This window comes from Agelaius tricolor, unplaced genomic scaffold, assembly GCF_023055355.1.
Source record: "Agelaius tricolor isolate 1412-34295 unplaced genomic scaffold, bAgeTri1.0.p SCAF_2, whole genome shotgun sequence".
Lineage (NCBI taxonomy): Eukaryota > Metazoa > Chordata > Aves > Passeriformes > Icteridae > Agelaius > Agelaius tricolor.
The window spans coordinates 45,277,803-45,293,294 of record NW_027269262.1 but is presented as its reverse complement, the minus strand read 5'-3'; positions in this window follow the sequence as shown (position 1 = coordinate 45,293,294).

Below are 15,492 nucleotides of genomic sequence, written 5' to 3'. Positions count from 1 at the left end.
TTAGTAACAGTTGGAGGAAAGCAAGTAAAGTATGATGGTCTTGATTAAGTGGCAAGAGCAAACTTTCTAAAAACAGCCACCTCTGTAACCTTCACTGTTGTGGTACTTGGGGGTTTTTATAGAAACAAAAATACAGCACAGTCATGATAAAATATTTGCTCTTCATCTGACAGAAACAAATTAAAGCAGACTGAAAACATGCAGAAATGTGTATTTGACAGCTATTAGGCTGAAGAAATATTAATATAAGTTAGACTTTCTCTCTGTGATTGCAATTGCTTTTCTACTCCTGGCTCACTTCTTCATACACAGGTAAACCACAACATAAACAAACACTGCTGTCAAAGTGAATTTCAAGGAAAATGTTTACTTTTGGCAGTGAATATATCCTGAGCTATATTAGCTCACAGACAATATATTACTGGTCAGTTCAATATCACTTGTTGTTTACCCCACAGCTGTGCTCTGGCATGTGTAAATTACAGGTAGAGATTGCCAGTGACGAGGCAATTTGCCAGCTCTTTGGAAGGAGATCCCAAACTTCCCCAGAGCTCCTACTTCCCCTGGTGAGACAAGCAGCCCTTCACATGGAGTCTCCTAGGATGCTGACAGCAGTGCTTCTCATCAGCTGGGAGCAGCATCTGCACAAAGCACAGAAAGGACTCTGGCTTCTTCCCTTCTTCCACAAAGGATGGAGTTGCTCATTGCTAAATGTACAACTGCTCTCCTTTCCTGTATCCCTGCAATCCAAGCTATGGAGCAACTTTACTCAGGAGGCAGAACATCTCCACAAGGTGAAATATTTCTTTCAGGAAAAGCAGTATCAACCCAGTCGTCACCTTAAGTAAGAGCTTCAGAAACAAATAGTTTTTGTTTGAAACAATATTTCTGGGATTTTCAGTATCAGCCAGTAGCATAGAAGTCAGGTCTTATGTGGTTTCTCATATTGATCTTCTGTGAATGTCCTTCATCAAAGTTTTATCTGGTAATAAAGAGGCAGTATGAAAGAGCTGTTAACAATTTATGCAACTTGGGGCTTTTTGTTCCTTCACACCAGTATAAAACAGAAGCAGCTCTGTTGAAATCAGTTGAGATAAACGCTTGTAATGGCAGTGTAAGAGAGGAATGAGACTGTAATTCTTGTGCTAATTATGCGTATTAAAAGCTGTTTTCAATGTGCTTCCTATATCAAATCTCAGGAACTGATTATTTTCTAAAATTCAATTTGTTCAAAATTATGAAAGGCTGTGAAAGACTGATCCTGCTTCTAGTGAAGTGGACAATTTGGCTGAGGGAAAAATGGACATGCCTGGCTGAGGGAAAAACTCAGCAGAGGTAGGAGCAGCCTGATAACAGCAGACAATTATGTAATTCATAGATACATGTGAGTAAAGGCAGCACCTTTGGTCACAGTGACATTATTGGTGTGATATTGAATGCCAGCAATGAGGAGCCCGTGCTCACAGAATATTCCACCCTGGGTCTGCCTGCCCTGATATTTTATTGTGTTGAATTGTTTTGTGTATGATTTTTTATCTTAATTGAGAATTTCAGTGTTAGGCCCAGAAATCACAGTCTCCAAGTGTGCAGTCAAGGACAAATCTTATGTTTCTAGCAAACATGAAACAATTTTGAAGGGTATTTTTGCTCAAGCATTAAGAAAACAAAGCAATAAAACAAATATTTTGTGAATTTTTCATAACTTAGTATATCTTTCAAATGCAAAGGTATTTTATGTGAAGCTTTACATATATTTATTTCACCCATGCAAAAGTCCAAGTTTTTAATGATCAATGCATGTTATAAATTAATATGTGATTCCATTAGTGACAAAGAATAAAGCTGCAATTATTTTTAGAAATACCAAGAGATAATTCTTGGAGGGGATTAGGGCCAGATTATTAACTTTCCTAAATGCCCATTTTATATCCCTAAGTCTGGCATTCACATAAACACTACAATATTGCTTTGCAGGAAAATTAGATGCCTATGGCATTAATCACCTGAAAAGATTTTCCACGTGTCAGTCCCCAGGATTATGTGACACCGGATAGCCTCTGATATGATCTGACTCGAAGAGGTATGCACAGTAATTTACATGGAAGATATGAGGCTGGACTCTGTGTGTTCATTAGGATCCCACTACGAGGGTGAGACACAGTGAACAATTCAAGAACATGATCTCCAGACAGAGGATTAAAAGGCAAATTTGACATAATCAAATGCATCTGCAAAACCAGTTATAATATGAAGTGCAATACCAATAATTTAAAATTAAATTATTCAATTGAATAATAATGACCTTTTACTCAAGCTAATAAACCTTTGCAAGCATATGAAACACATAAAAGTGACTGCCTTTTTAAACAGAATAATAAAATTGATTGAATAAATGGTGCTTTAATGTATAATTCAGATTTTGCCATTAAGAAAATAATTTCTACTGATCTGCTTTAGTTTTTTTTTTCATTTCTCAGTCAAAGCCCCTGCAAATACCTTTCTCAGAGATACAGAAAATTATCTCTCATGACTGAGGGTAGTGTTCTTCCTGTAAAAAGAAAAGACTGTATACCACTGTTATTGTATAGAAGCATGCATGAAAGGCAAATAATGGCATATGTATTTGCATCTGAGTGGGAGGAAGACAGAAGAAGCAAGCAAGGGCACAGGAGGGAGACAGAATCTGTAATGTCACGTGCTGGCTCTAGTTTTGAACAGGGCATTAGAAAAGAATTGGTGGATCTCAGCATTGTCATCTGATATTAGCTGTGCAGATAACAGGGGAAAAAGGAACTGAAAGGCTGCAGGGTCTGTAGTCATATCTCATCATCTATGACAACAGTACCACTTCTGTGTGTATCAAATGATACAAGTTTAATTTCATAACCTTTCAGAGGACTGTATGTGGAATATTACTCTTGTTTCTGGTAAGCACTGAAGTTTTCTCATCCTAAGCCTCACAGCAGCATAACTTTGGATGCATCTATTATTTTTAGTGGTGGTAGTGTTCTTCCTAGGGAATGGAAAATGTGGGATCCACTCATGGAAAGAATCCTTTTCTGGCACAGTGGCTTTTCTATGGCTGTCACTCAGAGAAGCTCTCAAGGTGCTTAGAAAAACTCTTGAGGTGGACAAAAGAAAGGGAAAAAAACAAGAACAAAGTAGAAAGAATATAGTCAGGGGTCAAGTTGGTTGGGATAAATGTAATATACAATAGGGCTATAGAATTTGCTTCTCAGCTGTCATCAATCACACTGGTTGTACATTTGGTCAGATCTGGTGAGAAGGCTCCACCTATTCTTACTTTAAATTGAAAAGAAAGCTGCATTCTGTCTAAAATTTAAAGTCTAGTCAACAAGCAAGGCCTTTGAAAACTGGAAGGCTTCAGGCTTTTGGCCTAACCAAAGTTAGCGATTCAGCCTTTGACTGAACGAAAAAAATTTTCTCCTAAAGTGTTGCACTGATACCTGACTGGAAGTTAATGCTGAAATGTCTTGCACCTACTGCTCTGAGGCTGCTCGCCAGCTCTGGCACATGGGCCAGATTCTTAATGCCACTCGTGACTGGTAAATTCCCAAATGCATTCCCTTGTCCCAGCAGCCACTTGGGGTGTGTCACCTGGCCAGGAACACCACTCCACTGCATGAGCAAAGCAGCATGAGCAACCTACAAACACCAATCTCCAAGATGTGGAAAGTTTCTAAGACGTGGCATTTCAAAACAGTTTTCAGAGTCCAATTGAAACATCTTGAAATTCAGATTTAAAAGTTTTTGATTATTAATCTGGATGAAAAATATGTGAAATTTTTATTTTGGCCAAATTTCCAACATTTTCTCCATGCTTTTTTTTTCATTTCCATCAAAAGCCTCCTTTTTTTGTCAACATAAAGAACAGTTTCTAGCCATTTTACTATAAGAATATGCATTTTGCAGTTTAAACTTTTTGGGACATAAATGAAATAATTTCTTATTATGCTGCAGGTAGCTTCAGCAAACCAGATCTTTCAGTTAATAATTTAAAATCGGTGAAGGAGGAGAAATCTAAAAAATATTACATTGACTCTGGAGAGATTTGGACTTGTTATTTACTTCTCTAGGCCAGCACATTACTTGAAAAAACATAACACAGCATATAAGCTCTCCAAGTAGAAAAACCAGTGACACTTCAGCTTATTTCCTTAAGCAATGAAGAAAAAAGCCTGAAAGGTCAGGCTTGAGATGGAAAGAAAGAGGGAGGGAGGGAGGGAGGGAAGGAAGGAAGGAAGGAAGGAAGGAAGGAAGGAAGGAAGGAAGGAAGGAAGGAAGGAAGGAAGGAAGGAAGGAAGGAAGGAAGGAAGGAAGGAAGGAAGGAAGGAAGGAAGGAAGGAAGGAAGGAAGGAAGGAAGGAAGGAAAAATTATTCGATTTCACCAAATTTCAGGGGTAAATTTGCTACACAGCCTTCAAACAGCAGTTCTTGAATAATTCAAGGAGTGTTTTGAACTGCCTGGCACGGTTCTAATTAGTATGCATGAAAATAATAATGTAAAATTTAAATATATAATAATTCATAAAACATTAAGAAAACATATATTATTGTAATGTTGCAGGTTCTTCTGCTATTCTCACATGTGGGAGCTGAAATCTTGAAATAGTTACAGATGAAGGAAAATTCTGGCTCTAGAAGGGCTTGTATTTATATGAGAATATATACTCTTCCCATTTTATATGTGGCAAAACCCAGATTTAAGAACTCAGTAAATGTTCAAATGGGAATAAGGATTTAGATATATTGATACAGAGATAGACTTTAATACACACATATGGAGTAAGTCTGAAAATCCTTCTGTAAAATTGCACGATCATTCCTCTGTACAAGTATGAGGCAGAAGAATAATTACAAAAGATTACCCTCCCTCACTGATTCCATACATTTATCTGTGGTGCACCAAGAGCCAACCAGCCTTCCAAAACCACCCCTCAGCACTGCCCAGCAGAACTGCACCATCCTGCACCAGTCCAGCTGCCTACAGTACAGGATTATTTTGCAGGCTTTAATGACAAAGCCTGAAATTTATACTCCAATGTATGTGGAGTCACATCATGCATGGCTAAAAAGGTGGTTTCCAGCAAAGCAGGAAGTGTATCAACAGCTTCAGAAAAGGTCACTGCAAATTATGCTGCCTCATAAAGTAAGCTTACCCAGGCAGAGTGAAAAGAAGACCAAAGGGCAGAGCTATATGTTTTCTTAGGGCTCAGAGGAGTTTCAGATACCATAAATTCATTGATGGAAAGCCTGCTTTTAATTTATACTTCCCAGACATTGAAAACTGAAAATTAATCCTTTGATACAACTCTCTGAGGGAAATATGCATTGCTTAATTTTCTTTCTGCTCTCCAGCCTTTGCATCATTGGCATGTTCACAGAAGCAATGAATTGCTTTTCTCCTCCTGCAAAGGTAGCATTGTCAGGCGTGGGTAGGCATCAAAATCTATGGAGAGTTTTATCTCTCACCCTCCATACAAGGGGTGCAGGACAGAGGAGCCTGACAGGCTTCACTCCATCCTGGTGACAGGATGAGTAACATACCCAAAACTGGTGTCATGCTCACGACACCAGCTTCATGCACTTGCCTTCAAGGTATCAGGCAAAGCAGTGGTTATTCTCCAGACACTGTTTCCATGGCTGACAGAGAGAGATGGATACAGAGAGCTCCAGGTCATCTGCAGACTAATCTAAACATGTGAAGTAAGGTCAGTGAAGCTGGAGGGACCAAATGCCTCCCTTTGCCTGGCCTCCCTTGCCTCTGCAGCATGTGTGCAGAGGGCAGAAAGCACCATCTCTCCGCCTAGTATAACATTCAGATTTGCTGAGATGTGTCAGAGAAACAGCAACACACCTACATTGCCCTGTGACAAATGCTTTTGATGTCAGAAAATCCTTTCTCCCCAGCTATCAAAATGTTCCACCTCAAAACAGGTGTAAGCAAGACAAGTTTAAAAGAATTCTTGTATTTTTTGGAAACGGCATTCCAAAAGCAGCTAAAAGAAACTACCAAGTGAGTAATAGCAAATCTGTAACAGTAAAAAATTGCTTCCACCTAGAAAATATGGTTATAATCATTATACTTTCCTTGCTTGTTCTCTGTCCTTTTTTTTTTTTTAGCATAATGAAGGTCTCTGTATGTATATATAGGTTTCTGTACTGGCCCATGCATGCATACATACTTTCACTGAAGGGAACAACACAGGCTATTATTGGCTCCTAAACTGTTTGTGAAAACAGAGAAGTGTCTCTGGTGTAGAGTAACACAGTGCTCTGTGAATGGCACTGATAGGAGAGCTGAAGAATACAGAAGAATACAGAAGAATAAAACCCTCACTTTGGGAAATTCATTCAACCAGGTGTGACTTGGTTAAGATAATGCCTTTTCACAGCTATTTCTATGCACAAGGGTCCTCTATATCTTTCACCACACTAATGTTCTCTTTCTAGTTTGAAAACAACACTGTGAAGAATGGCATTTGTGTGCTCTGTCTACGTACAAATTAAGCCATAAAAATACCAACTTTGAGTTCAATTCATGAAATTAAATCTCTCTGAGCACATGTGTCTGTGCCTTTGTGTATGTGTATGTTTGGAGGTATTTGGGATGTCATTACCATGCTTTGCAATGTAGTATATGAAGAACATGTATTAGCCATGTAAGAATATGTATGAGAATATGTATGAGAAGCAGCATATTCTGCAGCAAATAAAATGCTGATAATTCAGCATCTAAACGGGACTTAAAACATATGACAGTTAATTATGTTGCTTTTGAGTTAGTTACACATCAATTTTCCTCTGTGTTTTTTTCAGTTAGATATCACAAAGTTCTGTGGCATTTTTATCAATCTATGTAGAGATTTAAAATATGGAAGAATTCACATTAGGTCTTTTTTTAATTCAGAAATAATAACACAAGAAGACACATTCATTTTTTTGTCACTAAAAGTTCAGTAGATATCACAATAAACAATTTGAAATGCGTTCTTTATCCCATAAAAGAAGAAGTTAAATTCTACACAGCCTGCTTGTCTAAGAAAAATGTATATATCTGGATGCTTCTGGAGTCCATTTTGGCTTGGATGTTTGTAGAAGGCTGAAGTGGAATCTTCACACTAAATTGTCAGGGCTGCTCCTAGAAACAGTTGATTCAAAATTTTATTTAACTTCAGAGGAACTTTAGTAAGTGATTTTTTGAAAAAAGCTGACGTATGTCTTTTAACCCTGCCAAATAATATCCATATTTTATTTGGATAAGCAAATATAACAGTCTTTACTATGAATCTACATAGCTTCTTCTTATACTGTGTAAAATCATAAAGCCAGAATCTCTCAGATTTCAGGTACTGCATTTTCTAGTCCCACTTGGAGTAATAGAGATTGCCCTGGTCTTAATGATGCCCCAGAGACTGGAAAACAGAAGGGAAATGAATGCTTAGAAGCATTCTTAGAAGTGGTGAATTTTTGGTTTCACAAAGCTCATGTCAGACATAGATTTAATTTGTTTATAATTTGGCTCAAAGTTATGAATTTATAGCTGTTAAGATGTTCCATCTTTCTTGGACTAGCATGCAGATATTGAAGTGTATGGGTGAGAAAATTCATCCAGTGTGTCCAAATTGTCATAGGGACCAACCTTAGGGGAGAATGTGGAAATTCACTCAGAATTCTTCCTGATGTATCAGGTGTCCATTAGAAAGCTATTTAATGTTCTTTAGCAAGGCTAATACATTGCAAAGCAGTGACATTTCAAGACTTCTCCATAAAGCTAATAGCCTTTCTCAGTAAGTAATTTTCACATTTACATCAATTTAGCACAGTCTAGATTTGGATAAAGACAAGCATTGCTTTTCTCTTGCCAGTGTTGCCAGGGTGATGATCACCAAAGTGTCCCAATAGTCCTTCCTCCCCTGTATCCCCAAACCAGCAGCTGGCTGTTCTGAGGAGGACTTAGACGTGGGTGCATATTCAACAGCAAATGCACAGCGGAAAAGCCCCACAGTCGCCTTGCCACAGTTGATATAAGCAACCAAATGTTTTAAAATATCAGATAATTAATAAATACAAGGAGAACAGAGGGAAAAGGATTACAACTTTAGAGGATGTTGCCAGGCACTTCATCACTGCAGTAAGAAGCCAGGAGAACTGATGTACAGTTTCTCCTGTACTAGCTATCTGCATTTTCCCATTAATTCTGTTGCTTTTTCCTTTCATTTGTCCATTCTTTTTGATTATGCTTTCTCTTTCCTATTACTCCCCACTCTCCTCCCTTTTGTTTTTTTGTTTTCTCTCTTTGTTGCTTATTAACAAGTTTCAATATTTTTAATTAAAGTTGATTGCTTGACTGATGCCAGTTCAAGCCTTCTTTTCTGGATTTGGCATCCAGATCAAGTAAATCATTAGTAGAGGCCTCTCTTCATTAACAACACAGAGGGATAACAAATAAAAAAAAAAGAAGGAAAAGACAAACAAAAATAATAAATGAAAAATGGAGAACAAACTTCAGGGAGCAGCAAACAATCTGAAGAGCTGAGTACACTTTGCACTTAGTGGCATTTTTCTGTGTCCCTGTACCTCCTAAATCCTCAGTCTCCATTATGATTCTAGATGGACATTAATCTTAACCAACTCCTGAAGGGCTATTGCAATGCTAAAGGCATAGGAAAGTGTCCATGCACCACCATGAAGAAACAAGAAGTCTTGTCCTCTCTTGACATTCTCCAGAGATCCCCTTCTGTTTTCCGTGATGCCCCCCATAAATTCACTGTCCCTGTTACTTTGGAAGTGAAGAATTTTGGACCCCTGTTGTCATATTGCTACAGAATGATTTAGAAACACCTAAAACAAGAACAGATTCTGTTGTCTAGCCCCAGATTTTACCATGTGCTGTAGACAGTGAAATTTATGTCTAGTTCTCCCTCTCTGCTGTAAAAATATGCCTGCGTCCCTCCCTTTCTTGTCAGTCCTGTAAAAGGGAAGCTGCAGTCTGAAGCTGGAGCAACAATGCATAGCCACAATTACAGAGAGCAGTAACAATTAGCCTGTTCACAGAGAGGTACTCACCTAAAATTCAGGGCAGGAGGAAAAAAAAGTAGAATAAAGAAAGGAAAGACAACAGGACTCAGTAAGAAGGCACAAATTTGCTTGGATGGTTTGGACTGACCTGGCTTCTGTGCATGTGTGGTGTGAAGCTCAGAACTGCCCTGCCACAACTGTCAGGTGATTTTTTTGGGGAGGGGTTTTTTTGTTTGGTTGGTTTTTTGTTTTTTTGTTGTGTCAGGTGATTTTTTTTTTTTTTTTTTTGGGGTAAGAGGGCCTCCTTGCATGAGGTATTGACCCCAGCAAAGCAGGAGCAAGGGAACAGCTCCTGTCAGCTTCACTGCCCTGCTGAGAACAGTGGGGGCCGTAGGTGTGCAGCAGTGGAGAGGGATGGACCAGGGTACACAGTCTGTTGTGGCATAAGGTGCATTAACAGCATAGTAGTAAAATCTATTCACTGGAAGTTCTGGAAGGAATCAGTCAGGGTGGAAAATAGTGTTGTTGGTTACTGCTGGGTGCCTGAAGGTGCATCTGGCTCCATGGAAGGTGGTGTCACATCAGTTTTACATTTGAAGGAAGGACACAAAAACTCTTCTGAGGAGAGCCTCCTGTTTCAGGATCCACAGAAACTTGGGGATAGATCTGACCTGACTATGACAATTAGGTTTAAAATCTCTTTTCAGCCTGACACTACACAATATAAATCAAACCACTGTACAGTATCATTGAACAAATGCAGCTGGAGTTCTATTACATAAAAGCATGGAAATAATATGACTAGAAGGACATTAATACATTATACTCATTACATGGTAGTTTGATGTCAAATATATTAAATATTAAGCAAAGTATAATAATCCCTCTAGTAATGTAAAAATGTTCACATTTTTAATCTAGAGATCTCGCTGATGAGGCATGATTGTTCAACATCCTAGAAGGCAGCTTTCTAAATTATGCTATTCCCTGTGGCAAGTGCAGGACAGATCACAGACTTAATGGAAGGAGCATTTTCATTTTCCCTGTTGCACAATGGGATTTACATTTCAGCCCTCCAGCAAGCAGAGTTACTCATGATACCTTCTAAATTAGTACCACCTTATAAGTTGCACTCAGGGTACCTCCTAAATTAACAAGTAATACATTTAGGAATCCCTGAAAGGCTCATTATCTCCTGTCTAATATATTATTATCACTGTATATAATTTCTGACACAGTGTGCCCACACCTTCTTCTAGTGAAAGATTCCCATAGGTTAAGTAGGGCATTGTAGAGGTCCATTTCTGGCTTCCCATTATTCCTCAACATCTACAGAGGAAATAAGGATAACTGCAAAAGAATAATTCCTCTGGCTTTTCAGTTTATGTACTTCTGTACTTGCAGAATAACAGCAAAAGTGCTGGTCCATTATGTTGTCATTTCTATTTGATGGTACAAAAATAAATGCTGTATTCATAACCCCATCTTCAGATGAAAGAGAGCTGTCATTCATCCCAAGGCTGGGATATCTGCATCCATATCCCAAGCCCTCCTGGCTGTTTTAGGTACCTACATTGCTGAAGTCACCTTTGAGCTGCTCATGCACCTCCGTGTTACTGCTCATGATGGCAGCAGGAAACAACACTGGGAGGAGAAATGCTGATATTACAGTTCCTGTTGGGAAGAAGCTGTTCATTAATATGCTCTCAGGCTGCCACACTTTGAGATGTTGGTCAAAGGTGTTTGCAAAGCTGAAAAATCAAGGAATGTTCACCTCTTCAGCCTTTTCTGCACTAAGAATTTAACTCATTGCCGACAGAACACAGCAGCAGCTGGAGCAGCACTCACAGAGGTTTAGCCAGAGCATGGAGATATTGCTAACAGCTTAATACACCATTCCCAAACCTTGTCTGAGTTCTCCCCCCCCCCCCCATCTGCTTTTACCCCAGAACATGCCTGTGGCACTGGGATTCAGTTGCTTCAAAAGACTTTGTTCACTTAACATCAGTGTCAGATATCTTCATCCCACGGAGAGGGCTGCTGGTAGCAGAAAGCTGTTCCTGGGCAAACTGGATCCCTGCAGGCATTTGCTGTGACAAAGGCACCTGGGACTGGGACTGATCATCCACGGCTTCCAGGGGTTACAGCCATTCCTCACTTCTCAGACACAGCTGCCACAGCCATCCCTCACTGAAGTTCTGTTTTTCTTTCCTCCAGCAGGTGTTAGGCAGTGCAAATGCTGAAATGTCTCACTTCGGATGGAATAATTTTATTTATTTAGGGTTTATTGTGCTACCTGTAATAAATTGCATCTGTGAGCTTTTAATAATGTTTTTAACTGTAGTTAATAAGCATTGGCACAAAGGTGTCCATCACCTTCTTGGAAAAGGGCAGCCCAGAGTTTACACAATAGGAGGGTAGAGTTTCTTTCAGGCTCACAAGAAGTCATATATTATATTTCTTCATGTAGATACCTTCCAGATGCTCAAAGAGGTAACAAAGAAACAAATCCATCTACAGACTCCCTGTTACTTCTTTTGTGAATAGCCACCATTTGCATTTTAAACAATTTAACAAAGACACATTGAGCTAATTTTAACCCTACGACTTTGATGAGTTTAGTCCATTGACTTTGTGGAGACAAATACAGAGCTGAGTCTTGTTTTTGATTAGGCTCATGAGTACAAAAAACTCTCTAAAAAATTGCCACTGTTGGACCTCAGCCAGCAGAGGCCTATAACCAAATAATGAGAACTTGTTATTACACTTTGATTATAACTGTCTGTTGGCTAATTATGCACAAAATGAGTGTCTCTTATTTTTAATAGATAATCTTGCATCTATTTTTAAAGAACAAAGTCTCTGTTCTCCATTTTTGAAGGTACTGCTAATCAATCTAAATATGGTAGATTGGATTCCAGTATGACTGAATTTGATTTGCAACAAGAAACAGATCAACAGGTTTTTCTTATCTCAATTTAAATGTTCCCCATCCATGTGAATTAGGAGTCTCAGTAAACTCTGAGTTGACTCTCACAAATTGCTAGAATTCAATTTCCTGAGCAGCAGACAGTATAGATTAGTTTGATTTCTAATAAATTTCAACCCTCCCAAGGTAGCTACTGCCAGCAGTGTCTCCTTTTTCAGAGCTGTAGATCTTAAAATATAGGAGTCGGATACTGAGGTTAATAATTAATGTGAAGCCTCCAGATCTTACAGCCATTCCAATCTAAAGTAATCATATAAACTTCCAAGAAGCCAAAAAAAAGTCCAAGTCAGAAGAAATGCATCCTTGATGCAGCCTGTGTGTGCTAAGGCAGAGATTCAGGTACTTTAGTGATGGAACGTGTTCATTCATTACCAGTAGAGACTGGGATTCATATTTTGAATCCATGCAGAAGCTGACTTTGATCCCTGGAATTTATGTCTCATCATAGCAAATACTCCATCACAAGCTTTTCTCTTTCTGAAATTCAGATTTGGACCCTTAATTGTGAAGATCAGGTCTGCAATATGAAGTGTCTCTGGGTTACCACAGAGCATCTGCTGTCCCAGAATCCCACACTGGCTAATTCCAGGAGTCTTGCCTCCATGCATCATTAATGAGTCTAAGAACAGCAGCAGAGAACATGGAGGACAGCTTGAAAGCAAATCTGCAGAAAACCAAAGTTGAACACCCCCAGCAGATCACCTGCCCAGAACTGGTAGCACAGGTAGAAAAAGAGTAGGCACCTGAGGAGTGGCCTAATGAGGAAAATTAGTGGATGCTGGAATATGCCAAGAACAGCCTTTTGCCTACAAACACTTTTGAAGCCAAGTATCCTAGTATGGGGGATTTTTTTAATGGAGCCTATTAAATCAGCACCTCCTAGGCTAATGATGTTAGACTATCCCTCCTTTAAAACATCCTTAAGAAATAGGTTAAACATCCAGAAGGAGGTCATATGTAAGGGAATCATTTAATCAAAAAACCATTCCTGATCTGTCCTGGATATGCTTTTGGGGAAGTCTTTAAAAAAGTAACAGTGTTGAATAAAGACTAAAATTACTAGATGCATAAACAGGAATATGTGGATTATAGAATTAAATCCACCACAATTGTGCATTGAGTGGCTACACCTGTATTTTATGAGTTCTGTCAGGTTCAATATTTAGAAATGAGTTTTGAGTGCTATGATGGAAGGCATTATAAAAAATTCATAATATTGATTAGACTTTTCTGTTATAATTGCTTCAGATAATATAATGTATAAAGGCATTCAGAGATGTAATGAACGCTGTGAAAAGGACTGTGAATAAAAACATGGATTGAAACTGACACCAGATTTGCACAAGTAACAGAAAGCCCTTTTACAAGGTGACATAAATACATCATAGGAAAGGGATGGGACAGCAGCTGTTTGGTTGCTTGCACATGCACAGTGCCTGTCTCACTGATGGACAGCTTTAGAGTGGACTGATCTTCCAAAAGTGCCTGAGCACAGGGTCCTGCCACACTGAGAGAGAAAACCTTGTATTTATTTATTTTTTTAACAGGGAATTCTCTGGCAACAGTAGTCCAGAAATGTTTTTCAGGAGGCCTGTAGACACATTTAGGATTACAGGCTGGGCTGGGGGGAAGGCTGGATTTCCTCCTGCCCTCCTCAGCCTCAGTGCTACATGGGGGCTCTCAGATTCGCTGCCATCTCTGCAGCAGAGCAGGAGGCGGCTGAAATCATTTGGCTTTCAGAGGGGAGCATGCAGCAGATGGCACTGTTGCTTTAGCAGTCCTGCATCAGTTTCTTTTCCTCTCTGTAGGAAGTCACAGGTACAATTTTCCTTCCAAACCTCTTTCTTTCTGTGTAAAATCTGTGGGATTTTACCCCATTTTTTTGTAATCGATTCCATCCACACTCAAGTGTGATGCTTCTGTGCCAGGGTCCCTCAGTGTGAGCAGCCCTGCTCTTACCCCACTCCTTGTTTGCCACCACAACAACTCCTAGCATTTGCTTTATGTAGGGAAAACTTTGCTTTTGCATAATAATTTATTCCCATTGATTCCCATGTATGCCCAATTTGATTAGTTTGTTAAATTTCGGTAGTGTTTTTCCTCAGACATTAATACCATCTTGGGGAAGCTGAGCACATTTCTGCCATGTCTTTTCACTTGGAGCACACATGGACTTTTATCTCTTTCCATAACTTTGTCTCAGTGATTTTTTTTTGTTTGGTTTTTTCATGCAAGATGCCTTGAGGTTTATCTCCATTCATTTTAAAACTTTTATGCCAAGCAATTTTTTAAAAGGTTAATACTTCTGTGTTTTCCTTACCTCCTTATAACCTGTCATTTGGATGTTAAATTAGTTTAGACTTTCCTAGCTGTGTTTTAATTAGAGAGATACTTGTTTATTTACCACTAACTGCATATGCATGAGCTGGCTTTTTAGTGCAGTTCTATCCAGAAAGCTGCTGAAAGTGTCCACTAAAATCAAGCAGCATCAAGGCAATTGGAATGTTATTGAAGATAAAGTCTTAAAAGAAAGAAAAAAAAGAGGAATTGCAACTGCTTTATGTCTGTTCTGGGAAATTCTTAACTCTGCCCTTTCAAAAACCATAGGCTTGGTGTCAAAATGTGTAATGCTGAGGTATCTGGTCACCTGCATGGAAACTGAAATGCACTATTTGGTACCAATTAAAAAAAAAGTTTGGTGTTTCAGATTAGGAGGGTAAGAGTCCCATAAGGGGAATGGGAGCTGCCTAGTATGGGTACTAGGAAGCCCTGGACATAGAGAGGTGTCTGAATCATTCCCCAAAGTTCAGATCCTGTGTCCTGAGCCAAAGTTGCCAGCAAGAGCTGCTGTGCCCCTGAATCCACAGGTAGAACTTGTCTGAGGGTAGTGACCCACACAGCTTCCGTGCTGGAGCTGGGCACAGAGCACTGTTTTACTCTGGAACATGGGAGGAACGTGGGAGGTGTGGGTACTGGCACATAGTTTATATTTGTCTGAGTAGTAGGAAACCTTCCCATCAAGCTGAGATTTCCCATACCATATTTTTGTCTCTTGCTGTGAAGTGTGGGAGCAGTAAAGAAATAAAAGTGACCTTCATGGAAGATACAATGTCAAAGCAAGCCTGGCTTGAGATCCTGGATGTCAGCATCCCCTCAGGTGGTTGAGGCATTGCTCTTCCTTGCACCTCAGCTTCCCAGTACTTTATGTCAAAAAAGAAGGTGGCAAGATGCCACCAGGATTAAGTGACTGCTGAGTGCCAAGGTCACATCATAAGTTTGAAATCAGACACTAAATCCTGTTTTGATAATCAAAGTTATATCTATGCTGTGGAAGGCAGGAGCTCTTCCCACCTCCTGTTGAGGTAAACCATAATCATGCTCTGCTGTCATTGTGAGACCAATATCCATCATCTTGCTGAGGGGTTCCTTTGTGCCCTAAATTTCTTGCAGGGTGACACAGT